The following is a 19,537-nucleotide window of genomic DNA, read 5'->3' as shown; positions in this document are numbered from 1 at the left end:
ATCCCCAAACTGTTCCCACAAAGTTGGGAGCATGAAATTGTCCAAAATGTCTTTGTATGCTAATGCTTTAAGATTTCCCTTCACTGGAAGGAAGAGGCCAAGCCCAACCCCTGAATAACAACCCCACACCATAATCCCCCCTCCACCAAATGATTTGGACCAGTGCACAAAGCAAGGTCCATTAGGACCTGGATGAGCGAGTTTGGGGTGGAGGAACTTGACTGGCCTGACCTCAAACCTATAAAACACCTTTGGGATGATTTAGATATCCCATATATATATTAATATAATATTGCTTTAAAATAGGTAATAAACATGTGATACTTGCCTGTTCTGTGCAATGATATTGTATTATATTATAGTGACCCCTCTGCACTCCTTTTCTGTGTGTGCCCCCGGAGTAAGCCATGTGCTGAGGGGGCACTCATGTGGGCGTGATCCGGGCTGTGTGTGTCCATAGGCATACACAGCATGGCTTGGCCACACACCCGCTCCCTCCACATACTAACTGATTGACATAAGTGAGAGCCAATGGCTCCTGCTGCTCAGAGTATCCTGTGAGAGCAGGGAGGGAAGAAATACAGAGGGGCACAGCACTGGATTGATAGAGGACTCGGGTGTGTGTAAAGGGGGGGGGGCGGGGGCAAGGAACAAATAGTGAGACATTTTGGTGTTGGTAGATCACCACTTACTATAGACCCTTTCTAAATAATTGAAGACAATTCTCTTTCTTATATAATGAGCTAAAACTCCATCCATTGAGCCATGATGCCACTCATAATGCCATTTTAACGCCTATGGCTGTACTGTAATAGCAGATATCCCCAGCAGATGGTGCTGTATGTGAAATCTGTAGTCGCCATCAACTCCATGAAAACATTTCAGACACTTACCTTAATAAAGTGGAACCATAAGTAGGCAGCTTAATACACAGATAAAAATACATGCGCTGTTTACCTGCCAAAGAATCTGCACTTCTGTTCAGTAAGTCTTGTGATTCACACACTTCACTGCCAAACTCAAAGTGTTACTATACCCACAACAGTAAATTCAGTCTGTATATGCAGCATAGCATGCTTGTTGTACTCACTGTGGAACCTAAGGGGTTAATACTCTGCATTGTGTAAAAAAGGCTGTTTGATCCTGTATGCACATATCCTTCCCTCCTGCACTGTCTGGGGAAGGCCAGCTAACACAGGCAGGGTAGCCAACCTGCACATGCTCAGTTGTGTCTTTTTATGCTGGAGAGAACATTTACTTGTTCTCAGAGATAGCCAGGTCACATGATATTGACATCACACATGTGGGCGTGTATACAGGCTGTAGTGGAAATCTACCTGAAGTCTCAACACTGGAGAAACTGCAGTTGATCACTGACCATGGTATACAGATCATTCAAAAAGCTATATAGTGGCTATATTGTAATGTAAAAAAGACGATTCTTTTGTAGGGGGGGGGGGGGCGCAGATGAACTATTTTCATATTACTGGGTTTAGTAACACTTTAATATTAAGACAAATCACACCCCTTTTTCCTGATTCAACTTTGGAACGTTCTGCTTGTTGAAAAACAAACAATTTGTATCCCCACCTCTGTCCAGTGAACAGGGAGGTGACCCAGGGCATGGCACAGCTAAAGTAGCTGATCTAAGGCTGGCCATACACTATACAATTTTCTTATTCAATTTTCTTTAGATTTACCTTCAACTGTGTAGTGCAAGGGCCTACCTGATTGCATACACATTGGAAGTGTTTAGGTTTGACCTCATATTATATGGTTTTGGTAAATCTAAGAGAAAATTGAATAAGAAAATTGTATAATGTATGGCCAGCCTTACTGTGTAGCTGATCAAGATTTTAAATCTTTTTTTTTCAGGTAAAGCATGATTTTTAATAGTGATTTAGCACTTTGACTGGAGTTGCAATTTAAACAGTCATCTCCTTCCAACAGTAAAAGACATTGAAACCTATTTTAGGTCTAATTTGGAATCAAGTCACCTGACCTACTAGTATAATTAGAATGATGTATTTACATTAGTAGGGAATTCTGGAACTATTAGTTGTAATTCTTCTTGCTGCTGACAATGTATGTTCACTTACTGTTTTGTTGTTTTGCAGGTCCTACATGCTACTTTGTGCCTGGCATCAATGAAGCTGTAAGTACAATACAAAACTTGGTAAATGTGTTTGTTTTGCACCCACTCTTCTAAAATATGGCCAAAAACTAAGGTTTCCTTGATATGTTCTTTGACCATCTCCAGTTTTATGTCCACGGTCTCTGGCCATCTCTTGCAGTATGATCACAATCTCTGATCATCTCTGTATTATCTTCCCAGTCTCTGACCATCTCTTATATCATAATCACAATCTCTGACCATCTCTTATTATGACTGCAGTCTTTGACCATCTCCTGTTTTGTGTCCACAGTCTCTAACCAACTCCTGTATTATGTCTGTGGTCTCTGACCATCTCATATATTTTGACAGCAGTCTCTGACCATATCGTTTTGTGTCCGCAGTCTCTGACCATCTCCTGTTTTGTGTCCACAGTCTCTAACCATCTCCTGTATTATGTCTGTGGTCTCTGACCATCTCATATATTTTGACAGCAGTCTCTGAACATCTCCTGTTTTGTGTCCGCAGTCTCTGACCATCTCCTGTTTTGTGTCCGCAGTCTCTGACCATCTCCTGTTTTGTGTCCGCAGTCTCTGACCATCTCCTGTTTTGTGTCCGCAGTCTCTGACCATCTCCTGTTTTGTGTCCGCAGTCTCTGACCATCTCCTGTTTTGTGTCCGCAGTCTCTAACCATCTCCTGTATTATGTCTGTGGTCTCTGACCATCTCATATATTTTGACAGCGGTCTCTGACCATCTCATATATTTTGACAGCAGTCTCTGACCATCTCCTGTTTTGTGTCCGCAGTCTCTGACCATCTCCTGTTTTGTGTCTGCAGTCTCTGACCATCTCCTGTTTTGTGTCTGCAGTCTCTGACCATCTCCTGTTTTGTGTCCGCAGTCTCTGACCATCTCCTGTTTTGTGTCCGCAGTCTCTGACCATCTCCTGTTTTGTGTCCGCAGTCTCTGACCATCTCCTGTTTTGTGTCCACAGTTTCTGACCATCTCATATATTGTGTCCACAGTTTCTGACCATCTCATATATTATGTCCACAGTTTCTGACCATCTCTTTCAACATGTTTGCAATCTCTGACCATCTCTTGTGCTGCAGCCTTTGACTATATCCTGTATGTGTCTGCTATCTCTAAGACTGAATATTCACTGAACTTAATGTGACCCTTTGGTGATGTTGAGGGCCATGCTTGAGGCTCCACATATGAGGAAAGTTGACCACTACTGCTGGAGATAATACAAATCAATATGAGCAGATTAGAAGGGCCTTGCTTACAATCTGAAAGGTGGGACATGTGGTACAAGAGGTAAAAACTGTTAGGGATGAGATGATGGAGAAAGTAATTCAGTTTTCAGGTGGAGGCACGATAGGCTTCCCTGAACAAATATGTTTTCAGGGATCGTATAAAGGTAGACAGAGTGGGAGATAGTTGGACAGATTTGGGTAGGGAGTTTCTGAAGATGAGAGAAGCTCTGGAGAAGTCTTGGAGGCGAGCATGGGAGAGGGTGATGAAGAGCCAGAGGGGCCTCTTTCTGTAATCCAGCACTGAAGAACTTGATGCTCCTCACTGTAAAGAGATCACGTCGCTGTAGTCTTCTAAGATATGAGAGGATCCTCCTCGAGAGGTTTTCTTTGGTGACCACAGCTACTGCCAGGAAGTGAGGAGCCACACATTGAGACATCTTCTAACCCAGGGGTAGGCGACCTCGGCCGTCCAGATGTGAAACTACAAATTCCATCATGCCTCTGCCTCTAGGAGTCATGCCTGTGATTGTTAGGGTCTTGCAATGTCTCACAGGACTTTTAGTTTCAAAATAGTTGGAGGGCCGAGGTTGCCTACCTCTGTCCTAACCCTTCCCTATAGCTGTATGTGTCCCTGATTGGGGAAGTCTCTTGTCATCATGGTGATCAGGGTCACTGGGACGGGAAGTCGAGGACATAAATTCAATGGGGACAAAAGGCAATAAAAAGCTGACAAGAGTTCCAACTCTCCATTGCTCTATCCAAAACAATAAACCTTTTGTATGCTATTCTATTTTACAAGAACAATTATTGTAGCAGAATCCTTTGCTACATTTTGTAAAGAACAAGTTGTTTGTGTTTTACAAGTTCTCTCCCACAACCTTCAATTTATACAATTTATAATCTGAAAACTGAAGTAATATATCACCACGTTGTATATGTGCAAAGTGCTAATTAACAAACTTCGGCTATTTTATAGAAAAAAAATACCACTTCTCATCGCTTGCAGTTTTAATTTAGCCAGCAGTTTGATTAAAAAGTGGAGCGTTAATAAACTTTCATAAAGTCATCAAAGAAAGTAATTAGCATTGTGCTGTATTTGACACTAATTAAAATGAAGCAACCATATGCAATGAGAATAGGGACTCTCACACATGAAATAACTATATAACTTGGATTTTCTATTAGTATACACTTATATTAAAGGCAAGCTAGCCTTTTATGTCAGTAATCTGAATTCTAGACAAAAAAAACACCCTAAGGGCCTGTTTAAACTTGTATTGCCCACCACGGATCACTCTTCTTGCCTCCTCACAGTCTGTTTTAACCGCTAAAAACATGCACCACATGGATGCGTCATGAGTCCATTCAGTTGAATGTGTCACATCTGGTGAGCATGATGAGTAGTATCGCACCTGCGGCATATGTACACCCCCATTTGCTTCCTTTGCAGCTTAAGGGGGAGCGGGAAAAATGCAGCTGAACAACATGTTTTTACCGCCCCCAAACCTTAAAGGGTAACTCCACTTTTGCGGGTGGGAAAAAATAGCAAATAAAAAAAAAATAATATAACGCATGTAATTGTGACACTAATCATATTGTAATTTTAATGTTATTAAAAATTACCTTTCCTTTTCAATCTGCAGCCGCTGTATTTTTCTGAGAATGCATTGCAATTCAGCTACCTGGAGTTGTTCTGTACACAGAATGTGTACTGACCACTCCCCAGAAGCATCATTTCCTGCTTATGTGATTGGCTCACCAATTTTCCCAGAAGTCTGCCTAAGATACTAGTCAGATTTCAGGCATTCCCTGCAACTAAAATGTCATTTTTTGGAGAGATACTTTCAATAGGAACACGTCTAAAGGGATGCAGGCCCAACAGATTTCCTCATTGGTGCCCTGCAGCTGCACACCTGACAGTTAATCATGAAACCACTCCCATTAGACCTACTCAGAATAGAAGCACAAAGAAACCCAGAGGGATTTCTTCAGAATAACGAAAGGTAGGAATTTGCAACAAAGGTTGTTATAATCCTTGCAATGTACAGAGATCACTCAGAGCAGGGCCGGTCCCAGGCAGGTGCGCTGAAGAGCCAGAGTGCTCCCCTCCCTCCTCCCCCTCCTCCCCCTCCTCCCCTCCACGTGCAGAAGTAGGTCTGTCCGCAGCAGGTCACCGCTGCGGAGCGGCCACGCCGCTGTGCTTTACATTGCTAGAGCCTGTCCCCCCTCCCTCCTCCTCCTGTCAGAGGAGAGCAGCCGCCGGAGATCGGAGCGGCTGGTCTCTGTGTTGAGAGAGACCAGCCGCGCAGTGACTTCGCTGGGGGGGGGGGGGGTGGCCCGTGCCTGCAGCCTGACACAGGTTCTCTCCACTCTCCTCCGCTCTGTCTCTCACTCCCGCCTAAGCTGCTGCCTGGCTGTCTCGATCTGCTCTTCACCTGGGCGGCGCGGCTGCACACTGTCCTCTCTAGCTGCCACCAGGGTGTTAATAATGTGTCTGTACTGATAGAGGGAGGTTTGTCCCTGGGGGTCGGTATTAATGGGGGGGGTTGTCCTGGGGGGGTCTGTACTAATGGAGGGGTCTGTACTAATGGGGGGGTTGTCCGGGGGGGTCTGTACTAATGGGGGGGTTGTCCTGGGGGGGTCTGTACTAATGGGGGGTTGTCCTGGGGGGTCTGTACTGATAGAGGGAGGTTTGTCCCTGGAGGTCTGTACTAATGGGGGGGTTGTCCTGGGGGGGTCTGTACTAATGGGGGGTTGTCCTGGGTGGTCTGTACTAATGGACGGGGTTTCTCCTGGGGGGGGTCTGTACTAATGGAGAGGGGATTTGTCCTGGGGGGTCTGTACTAATGGAGGGGGGTTTCTCCTGGGGGGTCTGTACTAATGGAGAGGGGATTTGTCCTGGGGGGTCTGTACTAATGGAGGGGGGATTTGTCCTGGGGGGGTCTGTACTAATGGAGGGGGGTTTCTCCTGGGGGGTCTGTACTAATGGAGAGGGGGATTGTCCTGGGGGGTCTGTACTAATGGGGGGGGATGTTTGTCCGGGGGGTCTGTACTAATGGAGGGGGGTTTGTCCTGGTGGGGGGTCTGTACTTATGGAGGGGGGTTTGTCCTGGGGGTCTGTACTAATGGAGGGGGGTTGTCCTGGGGGGTCTGTACTAATGGAGGGGGGTTGTCCTGGGGGGTCTGTACTAATGAAGGGGGGGTTTGTCCTGTGGGGGGTCTGTACTAATGGAGGGGGCTTTGTCCTGGGGGGATCTGTACTAATGGAGGGGGGGTTGTCCTGGTGGGGGGTCTACTAATGGAGGGGGGGTGGTTTGTCCTGGGGGGGTCTATACTGATGAAGGGGGGGTCTGTACTGAGAGAGGGGTTTATACTTAGTGGGGGGCCTGCACTGACGAAGGGGGGTCTATACTTAGTGGGAAAGCTGGGAAAGCTTTCAGGGAAGTACACCCAGGACTCCAGAGGGAGAGGACAGTGCTGAGGGAACACCATCAGAGAGGAAACCCCACTGCTCTGCGCCACCAGAGGGAAAGACACACAGCCTAGCGCTATCCCTGGCAGAGAAAGGAATGGAGTTACTGCCAGAATACAGATCTGGGTGCTACCCAGCAGAGTCGCCACGGGCAATTCAGAGTGAGCTGACTCCTGATCAGAGGAACCATTGCTGGGTCAGGTGAGAGGGCCGATCGGCCATTATCTACTAACGTCCATAGGAACTGCAGTCTCTGACCATCTCCTGTATTATATCTGCAGTCTCTGACCATCTCTTGTATAATGTCTGCAGTCTCTGACCTTCTCTTGTATCATGTCTTCAGTCTTTGACCTTCTGTTGTATCATGTCTGCAGTCTCTGACCATCTCCTGTATCATGTCTGCAGTCTCTGACCTTCTCTTGTATCATGTCTTCAGTCTCTGACCTTCTCTTGTATCATGTCTGCAGTCTCTGACCATCTCTTGTATCATGTCTGCAGTCTCTGACCATCTCTTGCATCATGTCTGCAGTCTCTAACCCTCTCTTGTATCATGTCTGCAGTCTCTGACCATCTCTTGTATCATGTCTGCAGTCTCTGACCATCTCTTGTATCATGTCTGCAGTCTCTGACCATCTCTTGTATCATGTCTGCAGTCTCTGATCATCTCCTGTGTTATGTCTGCAGTCTCTGATCATCTCCTGTGTTATGTCTGCAGTCTCTGATCATCTCCTGTACCATGTCTGCAGTCTCTGATCATCTCCTGTACCATGTCTGCAGTCTCTGATCATCTCCTGTACTATGTCTGCAGTCTCTGACAATCTCCTGTACTATGTCTGCAGTCTCTGACTGTCTCTTGTATCATGTCTACAGTCTCTGATCATCTCCTGTACCATGTCTGCAGTCTCTGATCATCTCCTGTATCATGTCTGCAGTCTCTGATCATCTCCTGTACCATGTCTGCAGTCTCTGACCATCTCTTGTATCATGTCTGCAGTCTTTGATCGTATCCTGTATTATGTCTAGGGACTCTTTCTAACAGAAAAGCCCTCTCTGTGTGCATCAGAGAGGTTCCCCTCCAGGTCTCATTAGTGTTCTCTCTTCCTGTATTTTCTTTATTGTTAAGAGATCATGGGAGGATTTCAGGGTAACAAAGACTTCTTAGGGGAGCAGCTCTGTATTTGAGTCGTTGCCATAGAATCGTAAAGGGGAGGAGTTGGTAAGATGACAACACCCATGTGGGGGCGCCAGAAATATTTCTGCACCCAGGCGTCTGTGACCCTAGGATCGGCCCTGACTCAGAGGGGGATGTTTTTTTCTTTTTCTCAACAAAAGTGGAGTTGCTCTTTAAGTGTAAATAAGGCCTAATACATATTTTGGCATTTAGAGTTTTTTATTTTATGCTTGTGCAATGTGTGTTGGCATAAATGCTTAGTCTCAACCGTGGGCACACAGGACAGGGTAACAACAGAAGCACAACTCTTAGCCAATAACAAGAAGTACTTGAGCAAGGACCTTCGTGGCAGGATTACCAGGTTGTATTTCAACCCTTTCGCTGCCTTAGCCGTTGTTGTGGGTTTTTTTTTTTTTCTTTCAACACACTTGAAAAATAATTTTAAGCCTGAAGAACGTAGTCTCAACCAGGGGCACATGTAACAGGGTGACAACACAAGAGCACAGTTGTCACCTCATTACAGGAAGTACCTAAATAAAGACCTTCATAGCAATTTTACCAGGTATTCATTTAACTCTGTCACTGCCAGAGATGGTTTTGCATTTTTTGAACACCTTTAAAAAAAAAAAAAAAATTTTAGACCTCAAGATTAGTTAAACCCCCCAAACATCATATATTTTCTGAAAGCAGAGACCTCGAAAATAAAATGTTGATAGTTAGAAATTTTTATGTTCCACACAGGTTGACAGTTTATCAAGCACACATTTTCTGTAAAAAAAAAAAAAAAAAAACACTAAAAGTAATTTTAGGGCAGATAAATGCAATTTATTACCCATTTTTGTGTAGTATAAAAAAATGAGGTTGTGCCCAGTAGACACCAAACATGTCAAGCCCTAAAATTGCATGCACATGTGTCGACGAACTACGGTGCCCAAATTTTTCCATGGGCATTGCTTTTAAAGCACCTACAGGTCACCAGTTTAGATTAACTATGAATAATGGCCCTCAAATTATTGTTCTTACTCTGGCATGCATGGGGTAAATAAGGCATAGCATATGTAATGTAATCAATGTTTTCATATATAGGTGCTCCCAATGTGTGTGTTTACATATGTGGGGATGGGGGGGCTCAAATTTTTTGGGGAGTTTAAGTGCTGGGGTCCAGCTTAAATTTTATACCCCCTTTTTTTTTTTTTTTTTTTTTCATTTAACTTTATATGAATTTTTATTTTTATCACATCAGAGACCAAAAGTCCTCTATCTGATAGCATTTTGTTACAACATACTTTATTAAACCCTTGATGTCTCCCCTACACTCCACTAAAGCTAATGGTGCACAGATTGTGCTTTTTCCCCAGCCAGAGAAAGTGACAGCTGAACCCAGAAAGTGATGTGATTCATGTCACTTCCATGTTCCCTCTAGCTAGGAGAGATTGGCGAATGGATGTTTACTGGTCTTCCTCCCCTCTTCCTTGTGACCCCCCATCATGAGGTTTCTGGCCCTGGAAAATTTTGCACAGCTGCTGCTTCATAATCTTGGGTGTCATTTACTGCTTCACTCCCTGCTGACGATCGGCAACAGTGACAGAATATGCGACATATTAATATTTTGCCTATTTGGCAAAATAAGCATTCACTGTATATTTGTTAAATATTGTAATTGTCAGATACTAATAGAGTATTAAAAAAAAAATTTAAAAATATATATTTTTTCCTTTTTCGTATATTTTTCAGTCTATAATAAAAAAATACAGCAGGGTTTTCTTTAAAACTTTATACCAAGTAAGACTTCTACAAACTTTAAAAAATATATGCAACTTATTTAGATATGCAAATTAGTCATAGAGCTATTGTCAAGTTAACGGACACATGCTGACGCTGCTAAATTAGGCCTGGGCATCTAAGCATTAATAACATCTGGTCACAAACAGTTTTATACAGGGACATTAGAGGTCAGTTTTTCCACCAAAAGACCCAGTAAAACCGTTTAATGTAAAAGAATAGTGGATTTAATCGTCATCGTATTCTATTTGTGTTATCCAAACGCACCATAGAAAGTGTAAATTATCAGAATTGTCAGTTTCGTTTGGAAATATTTCCAGTTTCCACACTTGCCTACCACCATAAATCTTTTATTCATGTTCCTCACGTTGTGGATTAGCCCACGCCTTTTTATGTCATTGTAAATAATATGATTTTCCTGGAGCTTTTCTATAGCATTACAGTTGTTTTCTGGTGTTTTTCCAGTCCTCTTTTTATTCTTCTGTTTTGCGTAGTATAAAAGATCAGCTTGATGCTTTGCAGCGTGTTATTGTTAGATCTTGCACCTTACATAATCTTGGAACTAGTAAATTTCTGATATAGATTTTAAACAGAATGTTAATAACGCTGTTCTTATGCATCCTAGCTGCCCATTAAAAGCATGCAGCCAGTGAAATCAGAGGTTGGAAATCCTGAGCTTGTTTTGGATCTGTACTTCAATATATTGAAGCCATTGGCGCAGCATGACAGCCAGGAAAATAATATTTTCAGAGGAATGGCAGCATTTATATTTCTCAAAATGCAGGTTTCTTTAAAGGTGCGTCTAAAGAGGCCTCTCAGGCCATATTATACCATAGCAAAAAAAAAATTGGTAAATCCAGCACTTGGATATGACCTCTCAAAATCTAAACACGCATAGCAGCTAGCATAATTTGTAGGTCATACAAAGAGATCAGATATTAAAATAAAAATGCAGCGCTATCCCTTTAAGAGCATGCATGTAAACACATATAAGGTTGGAAGTTCTCAAACCATAGGACCCCAAAAAGAATGAATACAAATTAGACCAAAAATAACATTTCTGAAGTGGTGTATCTAAATAAATGCTGTGGCCAAAAAGCTAAATTTTGGGCTCATCTCTCCAAACGTGCCAGAAGGTTTGAGGCTTGTCTCTGTGCTGTTTGGCGTATTGTAAGCGGGATACTTTGTGGCATTTGCGTAGTAATGGCTTTCTCCTGGTGACTTGACCATGCAGCCCATCTTTCTTCAAGTGCCTCCTTATTGTGCATATTGAAACAGCCACACCACATATTTTTAGAGTCCTGTATTTCACCTGAAGTTATTTGTGGGGTTTTCTTTGCATCCCGAACAATTTTCCTGGCAGTTGTGGCTGAAATTTTTATTTGGTTTACCTGACCGTGGTTTGATTTCAACAGAACCCCTCATTTTCCACTTCTTGATTAGAGTTTGAACACTGCTGATTGGCATTATCAATTCCTTGGATATCTTTTTTATATCCCTTCTATTTTTTTACAGTTCAACTACCTTTTCCAGATCCTTTGACAATCCTTTTGCTTTCCCCATGACTCAGAATCCAGAAACGTCAGTGCAGCACTGGATGAAAGATGCAAGGGTCTGTCAGGAGTCCAGAAACTCACTGACCTTTTATACACACACACTAATTACAAGCAAACAGATCACAGTTGAGGATGGTTACCTTTAATAGCCATTCAAACCACTTTATGTCAACTTGTGTGCATGTTATCAGGCCAAAATCACCAGGGTATGTAAACTTTTGATCAGGGTCATTTGGGTATTTTCTGTTGTCATTATGATTTAAAAAGAGTAAACACAGTTGACTGATAATAAATGGCTTCAGCCAAACACTAACCACGAGTGAAAAACATTTTTGTGTTATTCATATTCTCTGAAAAATGGCCAAGAATTTATCAATTTTGCCAGGGTATGTAAACTTATGAGCACAACTGTATATTATAACAAGAGGCACAGCCTCATCATAGTGTAGTAAATTATTAAAACCAATTTAATTTTAATCAAGTATTGCACTTACATTTAGCAAGCCGATTAACAGCATATACATATCACTAGAGAAACCAACCAGCAAGATGGCCGTGGTCTACGCCAGTGCACGATGACGTCACACGTCTTAGCTCCACACTATGTGTTTTTGCCAAATGAACAATGAATTGAAAGGTTAATGTGTTTCTCGCCTGTTTAAAAACTGGGCTATTTGCACTGCCCATATGTGACAAAACGGATGAAAAACAGATTATTGTAGGTCCATTGAACAATTTATCATTTGAAATTTGGTCAATACACGATGACATTATCATTTGCTCTCACAACCAAGTGTTTGTTATTCTAAAATGAGTTTGAACTATTTTTCATATAGTGTATGCCTAGCATTCGTCTAAGGGCCTGGATCACCTACTTGGGACACTGTGGTTTCCTGGGTGGAGGGTTGTAATGCCAGTGTCTACCAGCATGCATCTCCCAGAAGCCAGCAGATCCCAGTAATCAGTCTCCACCTGGTGCTGGCTGCTTGGTGGGTATTTAGTTCCTCTACTAGTGCCTTTTGTGTCAGTGTTTTGCTTTGTCTGCTCCTGCTCTGTACCCAATTTTGCTTAGCTAGCCAGATTCATCTTGATATTTAATCCTGAACCTGATTCCTGCCTGTTCCTGATCTTGTCTTGCATCCTGTACCCTGCTGCCTTGTTGCTGCTTCCCTAGTTCCTGATTCCAGCCCCTTTTCCCTCCTTCCTTACATCCCTGTTATCACCCTGTTTATCTGTGTTCTTTATTTTGTATATATTGTTTTATAGCTCGTTAGGGTATTTTACTACTTGGTTTATTGTCTTGTATCTTCACTTTTGCTGTGTTTTCTGTTTTCTGGTGTTTGGATGGATATTTACTATAAATACATTTTCTTTACTATATATAGTCGGGTCAAAGTTTCCTACTGTAGCTACACAGATTTGGCCAATGCGTCTATTGATTCCGAACACTTATGCCCCGTACACACGATCGGACGTTGATCGGACATTCCGACAACAAAATCCATGGATTTTTTTCCAACGGATGTTGGCTCAAATTTGTCTTGTATACACACGGTCACACAAATCTTGTCGGAAATTCCGAACGTCAAGAACGCGGTGACATACAACACGTACGACGAGCCGAGAAAAATGAAGTTCAATAGCCAGGGCTGCTCTTCTTCTTTCAAGCATGCGTGGCACTTTGTGCGTCGGAATTGTGTACACACGATCGGAATTCCCGACAACGGATTTTGTTGTCGGAAAATTTGAGAACCAGCTCTCAAATTTTGTGTGACGGAAATTCCTATGGAAAATGTGTGATGGAGCCTACACACGGTCGAAATTTCCGACAACAAGGTCCTATCACACATTTTCCGTAGGAAAACCCTATCGTGTACGGGGCATTAGATTGAAAAATCAAAGGAGCCAGGGGGATTGTCGGCCAAACAGCGGCAGCACTATAGTGTCTTAATCTATATATGCAGGACAGTTTAGGTCTGCCACCCATGAGTCAAAGCAACAGGTATTCCATATGTCTCCTCCACCCACCTACTGGAAGAGACACAAAATACCTTGCACTTCTGGATATGGAGGAGTATGTGGTCCACTTCCCTTCTTTTTACGTGACCGCGATGTGCTTGATGATTGTTGCAGCTTTGTCTAATGGGATAGCGAAGACCATCCTCAGCCCCCTGTTATCTCTGACTAGATCGTTGTAATTAAATACAGTACAATCAAATACAGTACAACTTCTCTAAGCCTTCCAAAATTCCATCCAAAACGATAAATAACCATTTTTGGCTTTATATACACTTTTTAAAAATTTTTTACATTTCATTCAAATTCTTAAACTGTAGATTTGCATAAAAATAATGGAGGCAATGCTAAATTCCTGATGAAATCAGCAGTAATTTATTTAATAAGGTTTCCAGTTCCTGTTTTGACCTGCATGACACTTTTTTTTTTTTTTTTATGCTTTTATATCAGTCATTGAAGAGTTTTAACTAAAAAAATGAAACATTTTTCTTTGTACAGTATGGTAATATTTTAGCTGTTGTACTTCAAATCTTACAGTAACTGCTTATTATAGCTTTTTTTTTTTTTGAAGATGAATCAATTTAAGTTATGTAACTTCATATTAAGACATTCCAGTTAAAAAGCCTTGTTGCTTATGTAAATGCTGCAGCAGAAGACTTTATATGCATGAGATGAAAAAAAACAACAGAACCAAGTTCTAAACATTAACTTTTCTTTAGTGTTTAATGATAGTTGAAATATAACCTATTAATATAGTGAGTCGCTGGGGTTGTGCTGCAAATATGTAAATTAGGTGATCTCCTAAAGCAGATAAGAATAATTTGATGTTTATCGATGTCCTAATTTAAAGTAGAACTATAGAAACACTTTTTTTCATTTTGAATAGAGTAAGTTAAGGTTATAACTCCTTTCGATATTTATTTTTTCTGCCATCTGTGTCCCAGTGGGGATATTTCCATTCACTTCCTGTCCCATAGCCAAAACAGGAAAAGAGGGAATCCCTGCAAATTAAGGCAATCCCTTGGAGACCCTCAGGTCACCAGAACTAGTGTTCCCATTGGAGGATTTCCCCTCTATTACTATTCTGGGGACAACCCAAAATTTGGAATTTTCTTCTACTTGAACAAACAACATAAAAAAATCTATTACCTCATTACGTACCAACAAAGGAAAATGAAAATAAAAAAAAGAAAGTCGACGCCAATAAAGTTTCACTGTGCCCTTGCTGAATGTGCAAATAAATGCAAAGTCCTCAAAAGGTCACTGTGCTCATGTGCTGTGTCTTTCTAGTGCCACACCTCCCCATTAGATGGTAACTCACCAGGTGGCTTGAGACTTTACTGCTAATTAGAGTCTTAATGCATTTTCAGGCTGGGTGTCACGAGGGCCACGTATCTGATGTGAGAGTGAAGTAGTGGGGAGGCCTCCCTTGCACCTCAGGTCCTTGAAGCCTCTGGAGATGGAGACAGAGACTTGGTGGACACCGAGTGGCATGGGTGCCAGGGATGCGGAGCACCGTGCAAGCCTTAGTCCGAGATCCGAGCCGAGGTCAAGTCCAGTTTGGCAACGAAGTATAAAGGGGTTAATCAGAAGAAGAATGGTCGAGATCCAAGCCGGGGGCGGTTCCAATCTGGCAGCTGAGTACAAAAGGGACAAAGAAGTAGAATGGTCAAGGTACAAATCCGAGGTCAATGGCAAGCAGCAATCAAGAGTAGTCAAATAGGTTTCCAGGTCACAACAAGTTCAGACAGATCACACACCAGCACAGGAACAAGGGGGGACTGAAGATAATCCAGCAATTTGGCAGTGTCTGGGCTTATATAGGGAAGTATGAGGTCACTTCCTGTGCACCTCCTGGACATTTTCCTGCCTTTTTCCATCAGGTTGAGGTCACTTCCTGTGTGCATCATGGACATTTTCCCGCCTTTTTCCATCAGGTTGAGGTCACTTCCTGTGTGCATCATGGGCATTTTCCCGCCTTTTTCCATCAGGTTGAGGTCACTTCCTGTGCGCCTCTTGGGCTTTTTCCTGCCTTTTTCCACCAGGTCTTCTGCGCAGATGCGGGTTTTACGGACTGAGGCATCTTTGGCGCATGCTCAGTTGGCACGGATTTCCTCTTGCGGCAACGGACCATTGGTGCATGTGTAGTAAGCCCTGGACACTTACACTGGATTTCCCCGCAACCAATTCGCATAGCAGGAGAATGTGACCGGCTCTCTATGGAGCCCATTTACATATCTCCGGGGTGGCTGCGGAGCGCACTGCACGTCTTTGGCTCAGTTGCAGGGCCGAATTCAGGCAAAGATTCAACCCTTATTCGTCCCTGAAACAGAGAACAGGTACACACCGCGTTCCTCTGCATTCCGTGGCCACACTGCTGCAACTTCACTACTCCAACGACCCCTGTATTACGTCACTGTCTCTTCCTAAATCCACTCAAATTAAAGTTACTAAACCCACAACAGTAAAATCAGTCTGTATATACAGTAAAGCATGCTTGTTATACTCACTGTGGAACCTAAGGGGTTAATCCTCTGCATTCTGTAAAAAGGCTGTTTGATCCTGTCTTCTCTGATCTTCCCTTTCTTCCACAGTTCCCAATCCATCTGCTGATAGTACAGAGGCTAGGGGACAAGCTGCACATGCTCAGTTTGGTATGTATAGCTAGAGAGTTGTGTTTTTTTTTTCTTGGGAGGGTGTATGTGATCAGCACAGAGCCAATCAGCACTGTCCAGATAGAGAGTCAGGGGTCCTGCAGCCTCATAGGACAATCAGGGGAAAAGGGAAAAATCCTCCTACAAGCGTTAACCAGACACTATTGGAAGTAACAAGACTGCTATATACTGCTGATGAGAAAAGGTATTTAGCAGTTTATATTTACTAAAATAATTGCATTTCCATGTTCTGTGTACTGTGGGAGACCAGATATAGTGAATGCAGGGTCCTGGGTTTAGTAACACTTGAATGTAGGGAAATCGCAAAAAAGGTGCTCATATAGCAAAATATGTTTATTGCAAAATTGCCAAACAAACACATACATGGATGCACTCACATGGATTTGTGCCCATAACTCAGCACCCAGTATGTCAAGCGGCTTCAAGAGCAATCCACACCGCTGTTCCTGGTATCGGATCCAGGGTGTCGTCCAAATCACCGGAAGTGACATCAGGGCCCGCTTCATTGCGTTTCTTCAAATCAGGAGCGTCTTCAGGAAGCACCTTGTGCTCAGCCCATTCATACCCTTGCTCTATTAACCCTATAATATATGGGAGAAATTCTATGCAAAGCCACTGGAGATACAGAAACAAACAATACTTACATATACATTGTATAAAAGTTATCCATAGCTTATAAGTATATTTAAAATCTTCAACAATCACAAAAATGTATGTTTATAACTTTATTATCTATCTATCTATCTATCTATCTATCTATCTATCTATCTATCTATCTATCTATCTATCTATCTATCTATCTATCTATATATATATATATATATATATATATATATATATATATATATATATATATAGATATATTTATATATCAAATTAATATATACTTCCCTACTTTGTTATAAACATACATTTTGTGTGTTTTTTTTTTTTTTTTTTTGCACAAAACCCCAAAATGTATTTTTCTCTAGTCTAGTGGCTTGTATTGCACGTGGACAGCAGGAAGTAGGCTGCTGCCATTAGCATGTTGTTTTTGCACACATTATTGCAAGACAAAGGGAGGAGGCCAGTACAAATGGGTGTCGTCATTCATGAGTGCCTAAGGCACTAAAAATGGTACTTATACTTGTACAGTATAGGTGGACAGATGTAGGCAAAATGAGATCTGCTCTGTGTGTAGGAAAGTTGCTGGTGTATTGAAATACATTTTGTTCATAGTCAGGGCAGGTAGGTGGAGCTGGGAACATGGTAAGGTGTGGTGATCTTCTGTCTTAAATGATGACTGATGTAAGGTTCTTCAATACATTGGCAGCCACCCAAACCTAAAATATCTGTGTTCAGTGAGATAAATTGAAATGTAATGTTTAACCACTTAAGGACCGAGCCTCTTTTTGAGATTTGTTATTTACAATTTAAAAAAATTACTTGGAACCCCAAAACATACATTTTTTTTCTAACACCCTAGAGAATAAAATGGCGATCGTTGCAATACGTTCTGTCACACCGTATTTGCGCAGCGGTTTTACAAGTGCACTTTTAAAAAAATAAATAAATACACTTTTTTAATTAAAAAATAAGACACCAGTAAAGTTAGCCTAATTTTTTTTATATTGTGAAAGATAATTTTATGCTGAGTAAATTAATACTCAACATGTCACGCTTCAAAATTGCGCCTGCTCGTGGAATGCCGAAAAACTTTTACCCTTAAAGATCTCCATAGGCGATGTTTAAAAAATTCTACAGGTTGTATATTTTAAGTTACAGAGGAGGTCTAGGGCTAGAATTATTGCTCTTGCTCTACTGATCGCGGTGATACCTTACATGTGTGGTTTGAACACCGTTTTCATATGCGGGCGCTACTCACGTATGCGTTCGCTTCTGCACGCAAGCTCGGCAGGATGAGGTGCGTTTAAAAAATGTTTCTCTTTTTTTCTCATTTATTTTACTTTTTATATTTTATTTTCACACTGTTCTTTTAAAAAAAAATTCTGTCACTTTTATTCCTATTACAAGGAATGTAAACATCCCTTGTAATAGAAAAAAAGCATGACAGGACCTCTTTAAATATGAGATCTGGGGTCAAAAAGACGTCAGATCTCAAATTTACACTAAAATGCAATAAAAAAAAAAAATTAAATTAAAAAAATGGCCCTTTAAAGCGGAGTTCCACCTAATTAAAAAAAAAAAAAAAAAAAAGTCAGCAGCTACAAATACTGCAGCTGCTGACTTTTAAAATAAGGACACTTACCTGTCCAGGGTGCCCGCGATGCCAGCACCCGAAGCCGATCTGTCCCTCGGCTGTCGGGTGCTACTGCCGCCATCCTCGGTAAGGGAATCAGGAAGTGAAGCCTTTGCACTGTTCTATCCCACTGGTCCCTGCTGTTTTCTGGGGCCTGTGTGTCTCACAGAAGACAAGGGGGGGGGATGGGAAGTGGCGTAGATACCCGCGGGTGGCTCGGGTATCTTTGCCCGGAAGTGGGAGCAAAATACCTGTATTAGACAGGTATCTGCTCCCCCCCCCCCCCTCCCGCCTGAAAGGTGCTAAATGTGACACCGGAGGGGGGGTGGAATTCCACTTTTAAGAGCTATAATCGGAAGTAGCGTTTTGAAGTTGCTTCCACCCTGCAATGGCATGGAGATGGGTGCGGGCCATCTTCCCCTCTCTCGTCTCCATACCCAGCAAGGAGCAACATCTGAACGCTTACCGGAGGCGTCGGCGGAGGGCACCGGAGCGCAGTGGGAGGCCCCATCCCACCCGCGCTGATAGAAGTGATCTTGCGGCGAAGAGACCACTCTTATCAGAAAGCGGACCGCCGGCCGAAGAAGAGGATGCTGGGGTTATGGCAGCTAATTGCTGCCAAAACAACGATATTCCTCTTGAAATTTAGGACGTATATCAGCGTGCGGCGGTCCGTAAATGGTTAATGATTTACATCTGTTAAATAAATAAAAAATATGTTTTCGGTTGAGTAAATCTCCATGAATATTTTATGCACTATTTTGCACTTGTGGCCAGCAGGTGGTAAATTCCAAACAATTACTTTTGTGTTACTTAGAACATCCCCTCTATAAAAGAACAGGAGAGATCAGATTACACGCAAGTGACTGACACCACCCATTCTCCCCCTAGCAAAGATGGGACCTGTCTTGGGGGGGTGTGTAAAGGTTTTACCTAAATACAAGCTGATCTGTAATCCATATGTCAGAAGAGAAGGTGAGAATATAGTGTGAATTGTGGCGGATACACGTGTGATTCAGTCATCTGGAGATTGGATTTGTTATAGAGAATAATACGGGGGAAAAAAAAGGAATATTGGGTTCAGTCCATTGGACTCTTTCACTTATACACGTGATGGTATGTGTGTGTGTATATATATATATATTATATTACCAAAAGTATTGGGCCAGTCTTTGTCTATAGGGTTCAATATTGAGTTGGTCCACCCTTTGCAGCTATAACAGCTTCAACTCTTCTGGGAAGGCTGTCCACAAGG

General features: G+C 42.3%; 1 protein-coding gene across 3 annotated transcripts in view; it reads left to right on the top strand.

The window, feature by feature from the left end:
- TIAM1 (TIAM Rac1 associated GEF 1) overlaps window positions 1–19,537 on the top strand; it is a 607,717-nt gene that overhangs the window by 238,602 nt on the left and 349,578 nt on the right. For all 3 annotated transcript variants that reach the window (XM_073617108.1, XM_073617106.1, XM_073617107.1), the window contains one exon: window positions 2,118–2,155. The gene's annotated coding sequence lies outside the window, so the exon portion shown is untranslated. The remainder of the gene's footprint in view (window positions 1–2,117; window positions 2,156–19,537) is intronic.

Source organism: Aquarana catesbeiana, linkage group LG02 (genome assembly GCF_042186555.1).
Source record: "Aquarana catesbeiana isolate 2022-GZ linkage group LG02, ASM4218655v1, whole genome shotgun sequence".
Classification (NCBI taxonomy): domain Eukaryota; kingdom Metazoa; phylum Chordata; class Amphibia; order Anura; family Ranidae; genus Aquarana; species Aquarana catesbeiana.
Note: the sequence above shows the minus strand (reverse complement) of the source record. Positions and strands in the feature narration are given on the sequence as shown.